Raw genomic sequence first — 17,517 nt, forward strand, 5'->3', positions numbered from 1 at the left:
AAAATAGATTGGTCTTATGGAAAAAGTATCAAGAAGTGATGGATGAAAAAAGCCCAATTTGGGTAATCCTATTAAAGTGTTTCAGCATTTGGTCTGATCCCTCATATAGGATAGGGATGATTAGCTCACTTCTGTTTTGAAAGGGATCAGAGGAATGTGGTTCTTTATGGACTTCAGCAATGCATCATCCAAAAAAGCCTCTCATATCTCTATGGGAGTGAGACAGGAAAATGTGGCTTGGATATCAGGGCAATGAAATGAATGATAATGTTTAGATGGGCCTGATCAGTGAGTTCATGTCCATTTAGAAGGTGGACTCTGGGGCGCCTGGGTGGCTCAGTTGGTTAAGCGTCCGACTTTGGCTCAGGTCACCATTTCACGGTTCATGGGTTCGAGCCCCGCGTCGGGCTCTGTGCTGACAGCTCAGAGCCTGGAGCCTGCTTCAGATTCTGTGTCCCCCTCTCTCTCTGCCCCTCCCCTGCTCATGCTCTGTCTCTTTCTCAAAAACAAATAAAAACATTAAAAAAAAAAAATCAGAAGGTGGACTCTAAGGGGCATAAAACAGGGCTCTGAGTTCTTCAACAACTTTGCCAATATCTTCGATGAAGATGTGGAAAATCTGTTTGATAAAATATTCAAATGAGACAAACTTTTGGAGGGATAGGAAATGTTGCAGGTGACAGTGTCAAGACACAAAAATATCTTGATAGGCTATTGTAATAGGCCAGAACTGAGATAAGGTTAGTGAAGGAAAATGTGAGGGCCCGAACAAAAAAATGTTGCATAAGTACAGGAAGGTGGGCGTATGGTTTGAGCAGCAGCACATGTGAAAAAGATTTGGAGGGTGTTAGTTGAGTAATTTCAGTTTGAGTCAATTATTTGACATGGCTGCTGGAAAGCCAGTGTGATCTAATGCAGTGGTTATTGAAACGTAGCATAAGTGACCTCATTTAAGACAAGGTTTTAGAAACACTTAGAAACACCGGAGCTTTTGATATAAATGTGTTGGGTAAACTTCCTAACAAACCTAGCTTGGCTTAACCAACCATGTTGGTTACCATGAAGGTATTCCTCTTAGTTAGGCTGAGCTAAGGAGGTTAACAGATAGCAATGATGGAGCTATCACACTGGAGGTTGCATTTAGCCATTCTTAGCAAATCTGAACTTTGGGTCTTTAAATTGCAATCGTGAAATTTTAGGCACCGAGAGACAGAGACCATTTAAAAGGGCAGTGTCGTCCCCTTATTCCTCATTAACCACAATGCTGAGAAATACTAAGATACTACTTGCGTTGCCTGTTTGAAGGTGGAACTCTTTAACTGAATAGTTCTGGGCCCAAGTTGGAGTTTGCTTTCTTGATGGGTGGAGAGGATCATGAGTGAAAGGGAGAGGAGTGCCCACAACTTACAGTCAACTCCCTGCAAGCACAATAGGGTACTATTCCCATGGGGGAAGAGATCTTGTAATAACTCTTACTATTCCCTCAGTGTATAAGTTGTGAACTCTGAGCTTCCAAACATAACACTTACTTTTATGTCAGCAAATAAAAGGCAAGTTTCTCCCCACTGGCTATTAGATACATAGAAAGCAAGCTGGCATAATTTTTAATTTCTTTTAATGTTTATTTAGTTTTGGGAAAGAAAGAGAGAGAGCCAGACACAGAATCAGAAACAGGCTCCAGGCTCTGAGCTGTCAGCACAGAGCCTGATGCAAGGCTCAAACTCACGAACTGCGAGATCACGACCTGAGCTGAAGTTGGATGCTTAACTGACTGAGCCACCTAGGCACCTCAAACTAACATAATTTCTTCTTCTTCTTCTTCTTCTTCTTCTTCTTCTTCTTCTTCTTTTTTTTCAAGTATTTATCTAATTTTGAGAAAGAAAGAGAGACAGCAAGTGGGGAAGGGGCTGAGAGAGAGGGAGACACAGAATCCAAAGCAGGCTCCAGGCTCTGAGCTGTCAGCACAGAGCCCGAAGCAGGGCTTGAACCCACAAACCGCAAGATCATGACCTGAGCTGAAGTCAGACGCTTAACTGACTGAGCCACCCGGGCACCCCAAGCTGACATAATTTCTTCTTTTTTCTTTTTTTAGTATTTATTTATTTTTGAAAGAGTGAAAGAGACAGAGCACAGCGGGGTAGGGGCAGAGAGAGAGGGAGACACAGAATCCAAAACAGCCTCCAGGCTCTCAGCTGTCAGCACAGAGCCCGATGCGGGGCTCGAACCCACAAACTGCAAGATCATGACCTGAGCCAAAGTTGGACGCTTAACTGACTGAGTCACCCAGAAGCCCCAAAGCTAATATAATTTCTAAACAAAGTTGGATTTTTTAAAAAATAGGATATTTGTTGCTATATGTTGTTTTCCTTCCTCCTGTAGTTGGTGTTGATCTTCAGGACAAGGATTGCATGGATCTTGGTGTATACCTTAAGAATAACAGATGACAGCCATTGTTTCTCATCTCAACTGTTTCCCTTGAGAGAAAGAAATTCTTAGATGATGGGGTCAGTGGGTTTTTGCCTTTTTTCTGAGGGGTTTTCCTTAGTAATTATCTAATAAAATACTCTTAAAACATATACATAGATAAATACATATCTCATGTGGATATGTGTGTGTGTTTACAATTTAAGTCTCTCAATCCATGACTATATAGAATCTAGAACTTGTTCAGAAAATAACAGATATTGAAAAGACCTGGAATTATGTTGGGAAAAGCTAATACAAAAAGTGAAAACTGTTTTGCTTAGGGAAGACATCTAAGCAGTCTTCAAAAAAACTTACATGGTTCTTACATGGAAGAAGATTTTCTTATGACTCGTTTTAATAATGAGAACTTCCCAAAGATGGTAGAAACCATCTGACAATACAGATGTTCTTGTAGAATATAGATAAACAGATACCGGTTGGACTAGATTAACTTTAAGTCTCCTTCACGCACCAGCTCCCCCCTCCCCCAAATAGCCCACACTGTTAAAGCTAACAACGTAATCTGAAGATGAATGCCTTGAGGCCAGGGCTTCTGAGAAACTAGATTCATAGTTACTTAGAAGCTGAAGAAGGGAATCCATGTTCTGAGAGAAAGAGGACAATACCAGAGAAAGGCACGTTGACACTCTACCATGATTAAAGCAAACTGTCAGAACTGTAAGGACAGAATAACAAACATAGTGAGAGATTTTAATGACACGTCTCTAATAACTGATGAATTCATAAGTATATAAAAGATGTGAATAACATAATTAAGAGGTTTAATCTAATGGGTTAACCTAATCTATTTTTTAAATGTTTTTATTTTTGAGAGAGAGAGAGAGAGAGAGAGAGAGAGGGGGGGGGGGGGCAGACAAAGACAGCAGGGGAGGGGCAGACACAGAATCCGAAACAGGCTCCATCCAGGCTCCGAGCTGTCAGCACAGAGCCTGACTCGGGGCTTGAACCCATACCTGTGAGATCATGACCTGAGCCGAAGTCAGATGCCCAAACGACTGAGCCACCCAGGCGCCCCAAACCTAATCTCTTTCTAAAGCTCTATTTCCCCGGCACCCATCAAAGAATATGCGTTTAAAAAAGAACATTCATGGAATGTTTTTAAGAAATTGATCACACACTATGCCAAGAACCAAGTCACAATAAATTTTGTGGAACTGGTATCAATCATACAAACAACATTCTCTTATTACAATAGATTGTTTAAAATTAGACTACTAAACAAAATGATAACTAAAAAACTCTCACTTGGGCGCCTGGGTGACTCAGTTAAGCGTCCGACTCTTGGTTTCAGCTCAGGTTATGATCTCGGGTTTGTGAGTTCGGGCCCTGCACTGGACTCTGAGTTGACAGTGTGGAGGCTGCTTGGGATTCTCTCTCTCTGCCCCTTCCTCTCAAAATAGATAAACAAAAACAAAACAACTCTCACTTGTTTGGGAATTTAAAATGACACTGCTAGTAACTCATGAAGCAACGAAGAAACAATTATGGTAATGACAATATTCTTAAAACTGAGTGATGATGAAATATTCTGTAATGAAACTGGTAAGATTCCACTAAAGCTGTACTTAGAAGAAAATACTTAAATCTTATCCTAGAAAGGAAAAAGTATGGAAAATTAATGAGTAGCCAACTCAAGAAGAAAGTGTCTAAAGAAAGTGGAAGAAGGGAATAATAAAGGGTAGAAACTAATAAAATCAGTAAACAAAGATACATTAGAGAAGATTAACAAAGTAAAGGCTGTTTATTTGAGAAGGTTGATAGGCAAGTCGCCAAAACTGATCAAGGAAAACATAGGAAACACTCAAAATAATATTAGGAATAAAAGAATGTAACTACAGATTCAGCAGAGATGAAAAAATAAGAGTGTCCTATGAGCAACTCTATGTCATTAGGTTTGAAAATTTCAATGAAACGAGGAATTTCAGAAAAACAAAGTCCTGTAACCATTAAAGAATGTGGTGTATCAGTTAAAACTCTACTCATCCTTCTATCAAAGAGAACAAAACCAATAAACATGAGGTTCAGATGGTTTTAGAGAAAAAAAAGATGCAAGTTTCAGAGAGAGAAAATGGGAAAGCACCAGTATAATCTCAGTATCAAAACCAGACAAGGACAGTAGGGAAAAGGGAAAATTATAGGCCAATTTCAGATATAAATACAAACAAAAGTCCTAAAAATATATTAGCAAATGAACCCACTGGTACATAAAATATAGCATGGCTAACTTGGATTTTTAGCAATGACACAAGGATGATTTAACTCAACAAAGTTGCTGACAGCAATTTCCCCATTATCAGATTAAAAGAGAAAAACCCTCGGTCTTGTCAATGGACACAGAAAAAGGACACTGAGTACAATTCAACACTTGTTTGTGATTTTAGAAAATAGGAACTCTTAGCAAACTAGGTTAAATTTCTTAACCTGAAGAGTATTAGTATTAACCAAATCCCAACAGTAGGCGTCGCATTCAATGGTGAAATGTTAGCAGCCTTCCCCTTAAAACGAAGACAAAGCCAGGGAGGTGTGGTTCTCCTACTTCACTCAACACTGTACTGTGGGTCCCAGGCAGAGGGGTAAGATAAGACAGATCGATCAATCGATCAATCAATCAGTGTTGGAAAGGAAGAACTAAAACTTGTAATTCTTCATGGATATCATTGGTTACACAGACCTGAGAGAAATTACAGATAAATGATCAGAATTGACACAAGGCCTTAGCAAACTGCTATTAGTTCAATATGAATAATCCTGTTCCTATGTACCAGCAACAGTTAGACAAAGTAGTTTTTTTCAAAAAATTGAACACTTATTTTTCTCGACCTTCATTTCCTGCTCTTTGACACACACCTCATTCAGGTAAGCATAGGATGATAAAAAAATAATTAAGAAAAACAAGTAACCTAATTATACTGTAAAACTGTGAGAGGAAACAATTTCAGGGAAGACTTACAGGATTCCTTCTATTCTATGGTTCCCACAGAAAAATTCCACTTGAAAAAAATGAGGCTCTGTCGATGGGGTTGCCTTGAACTGTGGTGAATCACATGTCTTACTGGAAAAGAAACACAAACAGGAAGTTCCAGGCCTTTGCAAATCAAACTCTGTCTCAAAGGAAAAGTAAGGTTGCCACCTTCTCTTCCACACAGCTCATAATAAAGTCAGCAGGAACCAGCCCTTCAAATGGCATCCCACATCGGGAAGGAGTCAGGTGTCATGAAGGGAGAGGCGCTAGACAAGAGGTAGGTAGGGACAGAGGGTTAAGAAAGTTCTTCATGTATGTGAAGATAATATTGAGGGTTGCTTACAATTTTTTTTGTTGTTGAAATTTCACTATACATGGGGCGTCTGGGTGGTTCAGTTGGTTGAGCATCCGACTTCGGCTGAGGTCATGATCTCGTGGTTTGTGCGAGCCCTGTATCGTGCTCCGGGCTGACAGCTCAGAGTCTGGAGCCTGCTTCAGATTCTGTGCCTCCCTCTCTCTCTGACTCTCCCCTGCTTGAGCTCTGTCTCTCTCTCTCTCTCAAAAATAAATAAACATTGAAATTTCATCACTATATCAAGCACAGGATGATACTGACATTCTAAGAACTACCTGGTTCAATGGAGACCCCTAAATGTATTCTGTATTTGGGTCTATCCATCAGCATGGGCTTGGTGTGCTTATGTTTTCAACACTCTTAGAGGAGCATACTATGGCACATACAATTCTTTTCCACTTGGCAGCTGATTATCATTTCGATGAAGTGACAACAAAAATGAGATAAAATATCATGAAGAACTTTTTATATTCCTTTGGATCTGACTGGGCAATTTGCTCAATGAAAACAAGGTTATCTGAAAATACTACATTATGATGTTGTTTTTAACAATGTTTAAAACCTAATTTGCTGAAAACAACCAAAATAAGCAGAAATAGAGGCTGGGTTTCCTGTTTGATTAAATAACCAATGTATGGTACATTTCCATAGTGGGATAGGAGATAGCACTAAAATCATATTGTAAAATAAATTTACTGCCATAAAAATATTCATGCTATATTGCCGAGTTATAAAAATAAGATACCAAACATTAAGTGCAATTTGAAATCCCTTTAAAACTTCCAAATTTGGACACTGAAAAAAAATACTAACAATATGTGTGATTGTTTCTGGGTGATGGAGTAACAGTAATAGTGACTTTTGTCCTTGTGCTTTTCTGTATTTTCTAAGTACTCTACACTGAGGACATGCATTAACGTGGATATTATTTTGAAAAACTCACCATAATGACATCTGTTACAACACGGACGGACATTATGCTAAGTGAAACATGCCAGACACAGAATATGATTTCACCTGTATTTGGAATCTAAAAACAAAACAAAAAAATGAACAAAGAAAAAGAAATGGACTCATAAACACAAAGAACTGACGGTTGCCAGAAGGAAGGGGTAGGGGGGTGGACAAAGCAGGTGAAGGGGAGTGGGAGATACAGGCTTCCAGTTACGGAATGAATAAGTCACAGGAATAAAAAGTACAGCATGGGGAATATAGTCAGTGGTACTGTGACAGCGTTGTATGCTGACAGATACTTGTGGTGGATAAAGAAGTTGAATCACTAGGCTGCACGCCTGAAACTATGTAACATTGTTTGTCAACTACACTGTGATAATTAATCAATGAACAAACAAAATCCACCATAACGAAAATACCTAGAGCTCCTATAGCACAAACTTCTGGAGCTCTTCAAGAACATTTGTCACAAACATTTTTTTATTCTTAAATTTTTAAGAATGTTTTTCAATCTATTTTTGAAAGAGTGAAAGAGAGCACAAGCCGGGTAGGGGCAGAGAGAGAGAGAGAGACGGAGACACAGAATCCGAAGCAGGTTCCAGGCTCTGAGCTGCCACAGCACAGAGCCCAATGCGGGGCTCAAACTCATGAACCGTGAGATCGTGACCTGAGCTGAAGTCAGACGCTCAACCGCCTGAGCCACCCAGGCGCTCCCATTTTGTCCCAAACCTAGTACGGCTTTGTGGCAGCCAAAACAACCAACAGTAACAGTGTCCTACTGACAGTTGCACTAGAGGATCTTTTCTTACTCCTGTTCTACCCGAGTGGCAGTGTTTGGGCTGGAGTAGACCAGTGCCCTCAGGAGACACTGAAAAGGCTCAGTGTCCACCCCAAGGAGGAGCCTGCTTCCCTGAGCTTACTCTCGCACCGTCCGCAAGGGAGAGTGCAGAGCCCCTAGCCCAGCGTCTGGGACAAAATTCCACTTACCACACTTCCTAATGTTGCCTTCCTGCTCAGCACCTTTCCTCAGGTCTCCAGCTTGGCTTCCAAGCCTTCCACGTTAGGGCCCCCACACCTGTCCCACCAATCTCCCACTGCCTCGGCATGATCTCCACCCAGGATGGGACATATCTCCACACGACTGTCCGTGCAGTTCCCACATCTCATCCATGTGCCTGGCCCCATGCTGGTCTTACCCTCCAGAAGCCTTCATTTTAGCTCCTCAGGCTCACATTGGTCTCCCGGTCTCTTAGTTCCTTGGCTTATCCCCCACAATCACACTGAGTCCCTGTTTGCTGTGCATGGCAGGGTCTCTAAAGCATTGGGGCCAAGTCTTGTATTGCTTTGAACCCCCACCCCCACCCCACTGCCTTCTCCCAGCTCCTAGCACAGGCCTGTGGCATGGCAGCAGTCTCTTCCTTCCAGTCTGCCTGTTAGCCTGCTTCCTTTCCTCTTTCTGCTTGTCCCATCCTGGAGAGCAGAGAATGGCATTTTCCCTGCTCATTCTTCTTAGTTTCTATCTATATGGCCTCCTCTGATGTCTTCAGCTCTCATTTAGCTGCACTGATGGATGACAAATCACAATCCACGAGGGTGCCTAGTCGGTCCTCTTGTCTTCTCACTCCCAGGCACCCACAGGTGCTGCACCTTGTGTGCCTGCTCCCACTGAGGACTAGGCCTCCTTCAGTTCCTTCCTAGCTCTCCTCCTTGCTTTTCAGGGCTTTCGTAGGTTACATTATCCATTCATTTCTTCACCACCTAGTCATGGAGTGCCTTCTGTGTGTTGGGTACTGTTGCTTAAACTCACATTTAGAGGTCTGTGTCCCCAACTAGACTGGAAGCTCCCTGATGGCAGATGTTATCTGTTACAATTATTTAAAGGTCCAGACAATCTGGCAGTACGCTGATAAAGTTTGGAATATATTGAACTGAAGCTAGAGAGAGGAAAGGAATGAAGCAGAGGCTACAGTTTCATTCTGTAACTCTCCCCTTTGTGGTTTGACTACAGAGATGGTGTAAAGACAAGGAGAAACTCCCACTCGAGCAGAGAGAGTAGAGCCTTCGTGTTTTTTCCGAGTTCAGACCAGACAAAAAGTGGGACAGTGATGTATGTGAAAGCACTCTTTAGATGGGAGAATATGTCACAAATATGAAGCACCATCATCAGCGTGATACGCATTATCTATGCCTTATGTGGAAAGTTTGATTCCAAACAATAAGCAACCAAGTCATCGCATCTTGCAAGTTCCTGCAATGGGCAGCAAAATATAGCCTGAAAAGAAAGCTGATAGCCTCACAAAACCCAAACGAAAGATAAAATGAGCAAGAACAGCCACATACCCAGAGAGAGCAAACCCACACCGCTTGGAGCAAGAAATCCTCTAATTGCCTCCACACCCCTGCTCACTTCCATCTGCTTGCATTTAAGGAAGCCCAACCACAAGGCTCCCTGCAGCTGCAGAGAAGAAGGGAAAGGCATTCGGAGCGTGTGGATGGCTGCAGCAGGCAGGAGCCAACAGTAAGGACGGAAGGTCCCCAAGCAAGACTAAACAGCACAGCGGACAACAGACTCAATGTTTGTCACGCAAAAGTGAGCAAACAACGTCTTCTGGTAGTGAGACCGCGTGAAATAATAATGGCACTCATTCCTGGGAGGAAGGCAGCAGTAACACGCGTGGGCAGGAATGCTGCAGTGGAGGACAGGACTCATCTGGACCAGGGAGTCGCAAGGGGCCTAAGCTGCAAGAGGTTTCCTGTGGGGAAGTAATCCCTGCTTAGTGTGCTGTAACTCAACCTTGACAAAACTCCCCAGGTGGCAATCTTAGTTTTTAGCAATGCCAACCTTCTGACTTTGGTGTCACTTTGATCATTCCTCCCCTGCTGTCCCTACCTCAATCTCACCCATCCCAGTCCTCACTCTTTCTGGGCTATCCCATGTTCAGGACTTTCCCCTCTGCCCCCACAATCTGAGGGAGCCCCCTGAGGAGCAGTCAGATAGTATAGTTGTTTTGTTTTTGTTTTTAAGTCACAGCAACTTGGAGAACAGGTGGCCCATTTTTAGATGCTGAGACTGAGGTTTACAGAGCCAGAGACAAGATGCGGTCGTCCCACCAGCTGGTGGCAGGGATATGAGTCCTCACGTCATACCTTACAACATACCACACATGAGAGAAAAGGGAAACCAGTGCTTAGTGACCCAGGGGCCTGACACCATGTGAGGTGGCTTCACATACGTGATCCGAGTTCAAGCCTTACATGGGTTGGGCTCAAAGAAGTTAAACACTTTTCCTCAAGTCTCACAGCCAGTAATGGCAGATGCTGGGTCCACATCCAGTCTGATTACAAAGCCGTCTCTTCCTTCTAGCCTGGATTGCCTGAAACCGTTCAGGATGAAGGAAGCTGATGGCGTAGTTAACTCAAGAGACAGGTACCTCTTGAAGGCTTTCAATTCTGCCCAGGGTATAGTGGAAGGAGAACAGTATAATGGTGTAAGCATCAGTGAGTCACACGGCTTGGACCAAGGTTCCATCAGAATTTTGGAAATCGGTGGGAAAAGTTGTTGCCAGAAACGTTTTGGTTTCCTGGCGTGACCATAGTCTATGGCGACTAGAGGATTCTAGAGAGGTGGCTTTCCTTTCTCGAAACAGCTTCGTCGTCTAGGGCAGGGTAGAGCTAGGAGGGCAGAGCTTTCCCTGGACCAGGAGCACGGCCTCAAGAACTAAGGGCAGGCTGGGTAATAATGCCAATGGCAGCCAAGTTTGGGCCGCCGGGATACACGGAGCCCTCCGTGGAAGTGGGAGAGGGCCTACTGGACTGTACTGTCAGCAACAAAATGCCCTCCGGGATCCCTTGGACAGAGTGTCTTTGCCTCCAACCATCATTCCCAACAGAATATAGCAGAGCAGACCAGGCCAGGTCGCCATCAGAGCAGGGCCTGTGTTACACAGTGGAGCGGTGTGGGTGGCTCGGTTTTTGATGTCTGCAAAAAAAATTCGATCATGGCCTTCAACGAGGAGGAACAGCTTCAACATACAGGTTGTATGCATGCAATATGTTCCTGTGGGTAAATGATGGAATCCCACCTACATGGCCAGAACTGGAAAAGAGAACTGTCCATCATCACATCCAGCTCTCGCCTTCCACGAGCAGCAACAGCGAAGAGGCGTCCCAAGCTGTTGGCTCAAGGCACCACCGCTGTTTCTGCATCGGTTTTCTGAGGTCTCTCAGACCTCAGCAGTTGATGTTGATTAGGTACACCTCCAAGTAATTTCTATCCCTGGCTGGGTATGCCTAAGATTACAATTCCACCAACTCTCAAATCTGTCTCTTTGGAGCAGACATCAGTAGGATAGGTATGTGAAAATAACTTGTGTTCTGTCCACTGCTTGATGAGTTAGACAAAGTTTGCTTCTGTTGGAATTCCACTCTGCCAACATTTTATTGTGAAAAACTTCAAATACATAGCTCTAATAGTTTTATGTTGAATATCTATCTAGTTCTAACAATAACATTATATCGTATTTGCTTTATCATATAGCTATCCACCTACTGTACTGTAAAACCTTTTACCTACACATTTAATAATTTTACATCAAACATCTACCTAGCTTCTAACATTAACATTATACTATAGGGGCACTGAGTGGCTTGGTTGGTGAAGCGTCTGTCTTTGGCTCAGGTCATGATGTTGCAGTTTGTGAGTTCAAGCCCCGTGTCGGGCTGGCTCTGTGCTGACAGCTCAGAGCCTGGAGCCTGCTTCAGATTCTGTGTCTCCCTCTTTCTCTCTGCCCCTCCCCCACTCTCTCTCGCTCTCAAAAGTAAATAAACATTAAAAAAATTTTAAAAAAAATTATACTTGTTTTATAATATAGTGATCCATCTACCCAAACTGTAAAACTTGTCTAGGCATTTTTTTGTGCTCTTGATTCTTCTAAGCTGCTGCTTGGGGGAAAGCATGATTTTCGGACACCTCTGAGAGTGAGAATCCCTGCTTGAGCACTTACTGGTCGGGAGACTTTGCACAGGTGTTGGATTTCCTAGTGTTTCAGTTTCCATAGTTATAAAATGTGAGGAACAATGCCCAGGGGCCGTGAGGATTAAATGCAATATGGTCAGGGAAGCACCTGTGAGGACATGTAACCAATTTTTAATTCACAGACAGTGCAGGCACTGGCTGGCTCTCTCTCTTCTCTATGAAACAAAATTGTAGTAGTCAAAAAATAGTAACAATAATCCAATCCAGGTACAGATGAAACAAGAATGGCAGAATGTGGATAACTGTTGTAAGCTGGGTGAAGGATACCCGGGGGTCCATTATGCTCTACTGTTTACTTTCTACAGATTTGAAAATTTCCATAAAAGAATATTAAAAAAAAATGAATTCACCACTGGATTTTGTCAAGAAAAATAAAAGGAATCCTGTATTTGAAAAATTTCGTAAGAAACCTCGGAGGAAGTAACAAGATAAGAAATGATGACACGGGAGGCCCTGGGCCATCTCACTCTCACAGATGGGGAGGAAGCACGGGGTTTAGGTACTTTGTACATGCTCCCCAGTGACTTGGTTCACTACTGGGTGAGAACCTTTGTACTTGGCAGAAAAGTGTGAAACCACACTTTCCAGCATATTAACTGTGAGAATAAATACTTTGCATAATGCAAAGCTTGTGCCTCCAGCTAATTTGCAGGCAGAGGACAGCGTGCGGAGCCTCTGATTTAGCAGAATAAAAACTATTTGTAATGGAACAGCCTCCCTCTGTAAGTCAGGGCTGGGTCAGCAAAGGACTCCATTAGACTGGATTCTCCCACATCACTTATCAGTGGTCTGGACTAGTAGAGATAAAGGGTTCCTTAGCCACTTTCAGAACTGGAGAAACCTGGAGTAAAAAACCAAAAACTGCGGACAACGTTTAACTGAGAAGTGAAAAGAGAGGCTTCATTTCTTTCCTTTAAAACAAAAATGTCACCTTCCTGTTCCAGTCACCTGATTCCTTCCCTTCCCTGCTGCGGTTCGTTCTCTCTCGTTCACCTCTGCTGGCAGTCAGGGGCAAGGAGGGGCCATGATGGAGCCGCTCCGCTCAGCGGGATGGTGTGTGTCTCTTGGGGCCCTCACAGGAGCAGTAGAAGCAAGGTGTTCGAGGGGTGGGGCAGCTGTACTTCCACAGGGAAGTGACAAAGCCATGCTTTCTGCATGAGGGCCGCAAAGAAGAAAGCTAGTGACAGGGGGGACCTGCACACAGGGGTGTGTGCACACGTGTGAGCACAGACACGCACACACACTCCTTCAGAGGATCTGGCAGTATGTGTATACCCGTGTGTTACTGCCTCGTGTCTCCCCCAAATTCACATGCTGAAGCCCTAAACCCCAGTGTGACTATATTTGTTGATAGGTCTTTTAAGGTCGTTAAGGTTCAATGAGGCCACAGGACAGGGCGCTAGTCCCACAGGTCTGCTGTTCTTGTAAGAGGAAGTGATAGTAGGGATGTGTCTATGCAGAGAGAAGGCCACAGGAGAATGCGGTGAGAAGGCAGCTCTTTGCAGAAAGGAGTGGCTTAACCAGGAGAAGAGGCCTCTTTGGGCACCTGTGCCGAGAGAGACCCAGCGTTGGACAAAGAGGTGAATTTTCCAGCCTGAGAGACTGGGAAGAAGTGGTATTTAAGACAGGCCTTGCCGCAGACCCTAAGAGATGGGAGGAAGGCATTCTAGCACAGGAGAGTGAGTCCCTGAGGCCCAGTTGAGGGCACAGAGGTGATCTGGTTTTGCTGTGGGATGAATATGAAGTGTAGGTCGGACAGACGGATCGTGAAAGGCCTTGAGTACGTTCACCACGTTTAGGCCTTTCTCAGAGGCTAATGGGAGCCTGCAAAGTTGTAAACAGAGGATGACAAGACTGATACACATGCTAACAAGGGCAAAGTCAGGAGACCTCACATGGAATAAGCATTTGGTAGTGCCAGGCATCATGTTAGCACCACATCTTATCTCCCGTAATTCTCGACTACCACCTGGGAAAGTAGGATGGTGAGTTCAAGAGGTGGAGTCTCTTGTCCAAGACCCCACAGCTGGTTTCCAGCAGGGAGCTCTGATTTCAGTCATAGGCCCAGCACCAAAGTGAATGCCCTGCCCATCCTGCCACTTAAAAGCTTAAATCCAGTTCTCACAACTTCGCCTACTTTCCTTGCAACCAGAATGGCTATTTAATGGAACAGAGACTGGAATGCACATTTTGTTTAGGCTTAGGAAGCGGGCAGAATAGCAGCAAAAACTTCCAATGCACAGGGCACGTCTAGAAATATTATTCAGCCTTCCAAAAGAAGCAGTATGTGGGCCGGTTCTCGTCCTTCCTGTCACAACACAAAGTTACAAGTTTTCCTGTTACAGTTCAGGACTGTATCAAAGTAACCAATAATGGTAATTTGCATGTAAGCTGCAAAAATGCGTAGGGAGAGCAGTTGCCCTGGGCGAGCTGACACCCAGCGCTGACTATATTTTTTTCGGGGCAGTGTTGACAGCTACTCTCAAATATTCTTTGCCCCCCAACTCCTGAAAGAGCATCCAATATCCAGGGGAACACAGTGCTGTGTTCTGGGTCCATTGGAAGGACAGACTTAGTGAGGGATGCCATGATCATTTCTTTTGGCTCCGTTGCTTATCCACAACCTCAGATATATTTAAGAATGAAAAAAAGAGTAAAAAACTGGGTTAGAAACAAGAGTTAATGTTCCCGAAATACAAAAATCAAATCATACCATGACATGTACCAGCAGGAAGCACTTAAATATTCTTAAATGCACTCTCCTCCAAGGGCAAACATTTTTAGTATTTAGGAAGCAGTACTTACAGAGGTAACTTGGGTGCTATTTTGAAAATTACACACTACTATTATTATCCTAAGATATAGTTGTGCATGTATAACAGTTTGTCAGGGGAAAGGCAAACTACTGAGAGCATCAATTCAATTCAGCACACCTACCGTGCTGGATGTCTACTGCGCCAGGCAGTGTAACTAGATAGATCAGGATAAATGAACTGAATAGTATCAGAGGTTGGTCAAATCACTCTAAAAACAACTGATGTCATAATGACCTTCTTCTTTTTTTTTTTTTTTTTTTTTTTAACTTTAGAACCAAATTTTGAGAGCCATTCCTTTGAAAAACAGGCATAATATTTTCCACTTCCTTGCCTAATCATGCCCCAAGACTCATGTTCGGTGGCTTCTCTGTGAAATTTTCCTAACACTGCCTACCCCACTCCATCTTCAAGAAGACAGTGGGGTAGAACTGGGAATGTGTGTGTGTGTATCCACATGTATGTGTGCGTGTGCACATGTGTGTGTTTGTTGGAGGGTCTTCCTTTCCTTTTTTGCTCCACAGATACACAATACTCATATTACACTTTCCACATTGCATCCCCGTTGTTGGATCCCGGTCTCACCCATAAAACAAAACCCTCAGGGTCATGTACTGTGTCTCAATGTACCTCTGTTTTCCCAAGGTAGGAACAATGCCCAGCACTGCTCCTTAAGTGTTTTCTGAATGAATGAATGAATGTTTTGACTATGAGCTTTATCTCAGACTCCAGAGTGTCTGATAGTCAAAATATTCTCCGTGGTGGGTGTCAAAAATTTCAATGCATGCATATAAATACATTTCAGAGTAAGTTTGTTAAAGTATAACTTGCATCTAGTAAAGCTGACCTTGAGTTTTGACAAATGGACACAATTGAGCAAGGGTAGGTGGTTCTTATGTACTTGCTTGGATCCTGTCCTCAGGACTGTGAGGCTTGGGTGCCAGGGTTTTTAACAAACTCCTCTGGTGATTCAGAGAAGAATCCTTGGAGTCGATGATGCTGTGCCACTGAATTCTAGATTTCCTTGCCCTTCCTCAGCCCCATCCATCACTCTCAGTCAACTATTAATATTGAAGATGAAACCAAAACGTTTCTACTCAGCATAACACTGGAAGCAAAACCTAGGTAACTCAGCCACTTGGCTGGAGTCAACTATAATTTCTGGTTGCTTAGCAGAAATACAGCTACTAAATGATATTTTTAAATGAACATGAGATATCCACCTAAAAAAAAATGCCTTTGAATCAGAGTGAATAAAAGGACTATAATTTAATAAATGAGGGACTAATCCAGAATTACTGTAGGGAAGGGATTGGGGTGAGAGAAGAAATCTGCCCTGACAACACATTGTTTTGATTCCAAATGCAACCTTCCACCTAAGTTCAAGGGGCTTTGTGAATGAGAGAGACTGACACAAGGTCAAAACTTAAGGAAGGCAGTGCTGAAGGAAAATAGAGGAAATTCATTTCATCCTTCCAATACTGGAGGAGGCCACAGGACAAGAGGGGGGAAAAAAAGGTATTATTTTCTCTAGCCTTTATTTAACTGAGAATGTTGGAAGATGTGGAACCTGGCCTCTAATTAAGAATATGGGAGACACCTGGGTGGCTCAGTCGGTTAAGCATCTGACTTCAGCTCAGGTCGTGATCTTGAGATTTGTGGGTTCGAGCCCTGCATCAAATTCTGTGCTGTCAGCCTATAAGTGCAGAGCCTGCTTCGGATCCTCTGTCCCCCTCTCTCTGCCCCTCCCCCACTTGCACTCTGCCAAAAATAAATTAAAAAAAAAAAAAAAAGAGTATGGGAGAATCTTTTCCCGATTCAAATTTCCATTTTTATAAATTAGGGTTTCTATTTGGGTGAAGTCCATCATAACAAACACCAGGAGCCCATCACCATTCTTCTGTCATTCCCCCCCCCCCCCACTCATGATTATATTACAATTGAATACTTCAAGTAATAGGGTCAATAGCCAGAGACTTGACATTTAGTGGAAATGGAATCTGACCTTTACTAATGTTTCATTGTGAACAGTGTTCTTGGTTTCATTGTGAATAATGCTTAAGATGGGAGTGATGTATTGACTAGTATTTGACTAGTTAAAAAAAAAAAGAAACCATCATGAATCAAAACAGAGACATACTTGGTATCAAAACAGCTAAAAATTGTATACTATGCATACTTGTTCTGCTGAGGTCCTGGGACACTACTAGCCTGCATGTGTTTTAAGAGTCCATTGATTAGAATGGATTTTTCTGAAAGGGTGAATTAAAAAAAAAAAAATCATCCTGGTTTTGCAAAATGCCACTGAGTTACCCCTAAGAGAAAGGAAATCATGGAAACTGCGGTGGAGACATTTGGAAGTATGCTTCACACTATCATTTACAAGGCAGGGTATGTCGGTCTCACCAGCTGCCAGGACTGGTGGAAAAGTGCTGAGCTAGGGGTTAGGACCAAACCAAGCGTCTCCCTGTAATTAGAGTTAGTTGGGGAAAAAGTGGCACACAGAAGACAGAAACATGTGGCCTCAGACTGGGGCGGAGGTGGGGGAGGACAAGAAAGCTGATTAAGTTTCTCTCTCAAGAGATTTCAATTAAAGAATCTAGTTGGGTGTGGCCCTGGACCGCTCTGCTGCCCGTACTTGTAGCTGTGAGCCACATGGAACACTTGAAATATGGCTTGTGTAACTTGAGATGAGCTGTTGAGTATAAAATACACACTGAGATTTCAGAGATTTAGTACCGAAAGGTTCCCACAATTTTTAATATTGATTGCATGATGATATAACAGTTTAGATACATAGTAGGTTACAGTATATTGTTTAAACTAGTTTCACCTATTTCTTTGTACTTTCATTTAACATGGCTACTAGAAAATTTTACATTATGCATGCTCCTTGCCTTCTATTTCTATT

General features: G+C 43.0%; 1 protein-coding gene and 1 long non-coding RNA gene across 15 annotated transcripts in view; one reads left to right on the plus strand and one right to left on the minus strand.

The window, feature by feature from the left end:
• The window catches only part of FYN (FYN proto-oncogene, Src family tyrosine kinase), a 213,641-nt gene that overhangs the window by 91,157 nt on the left and 104,967 nt on the right, over positions 1-17,517 (minus strand). The window contains exon 4 of one of the 14 annotated variants that reach the window (XM_042939625.1): positions 5,438-5,539. The exons of the other annotated variants lie outside the window; for them this stretch is intronic. The gene's annotated coding sequence lies outside the window, so the exon portion shown is untranslated. The remainder of the gene's footprint in view (positions 1-5,437; positions 5,540-17,517) is intronic. 14 annotated transcript variants of the gene reach the window in all.
• On the plus strand, positions 5,650-9,062 carry LOC122220288. Its single transcript, XR_006202778.1, has 2 exons — positions 5,650-5,726; positions 8,767-9,062. It is a non-coding gene; the product is annotated as an uncharacterized LOC122220288 (long non-coding RNA).

This window comes from Panthera leo, chromosome B2 (assembly GCF_018350215.1).
Source record: "Panthera leo isolate Ple1 chromosome B2, P.leo_Ple1_pat1.1, whole genome shotgun sequence".
Taxonomy (NCBI): Eukaryota; Metazoa; Chordata; class Mammalia; order Carnivora; family Felidae; genus Panthera; species Panthera leo.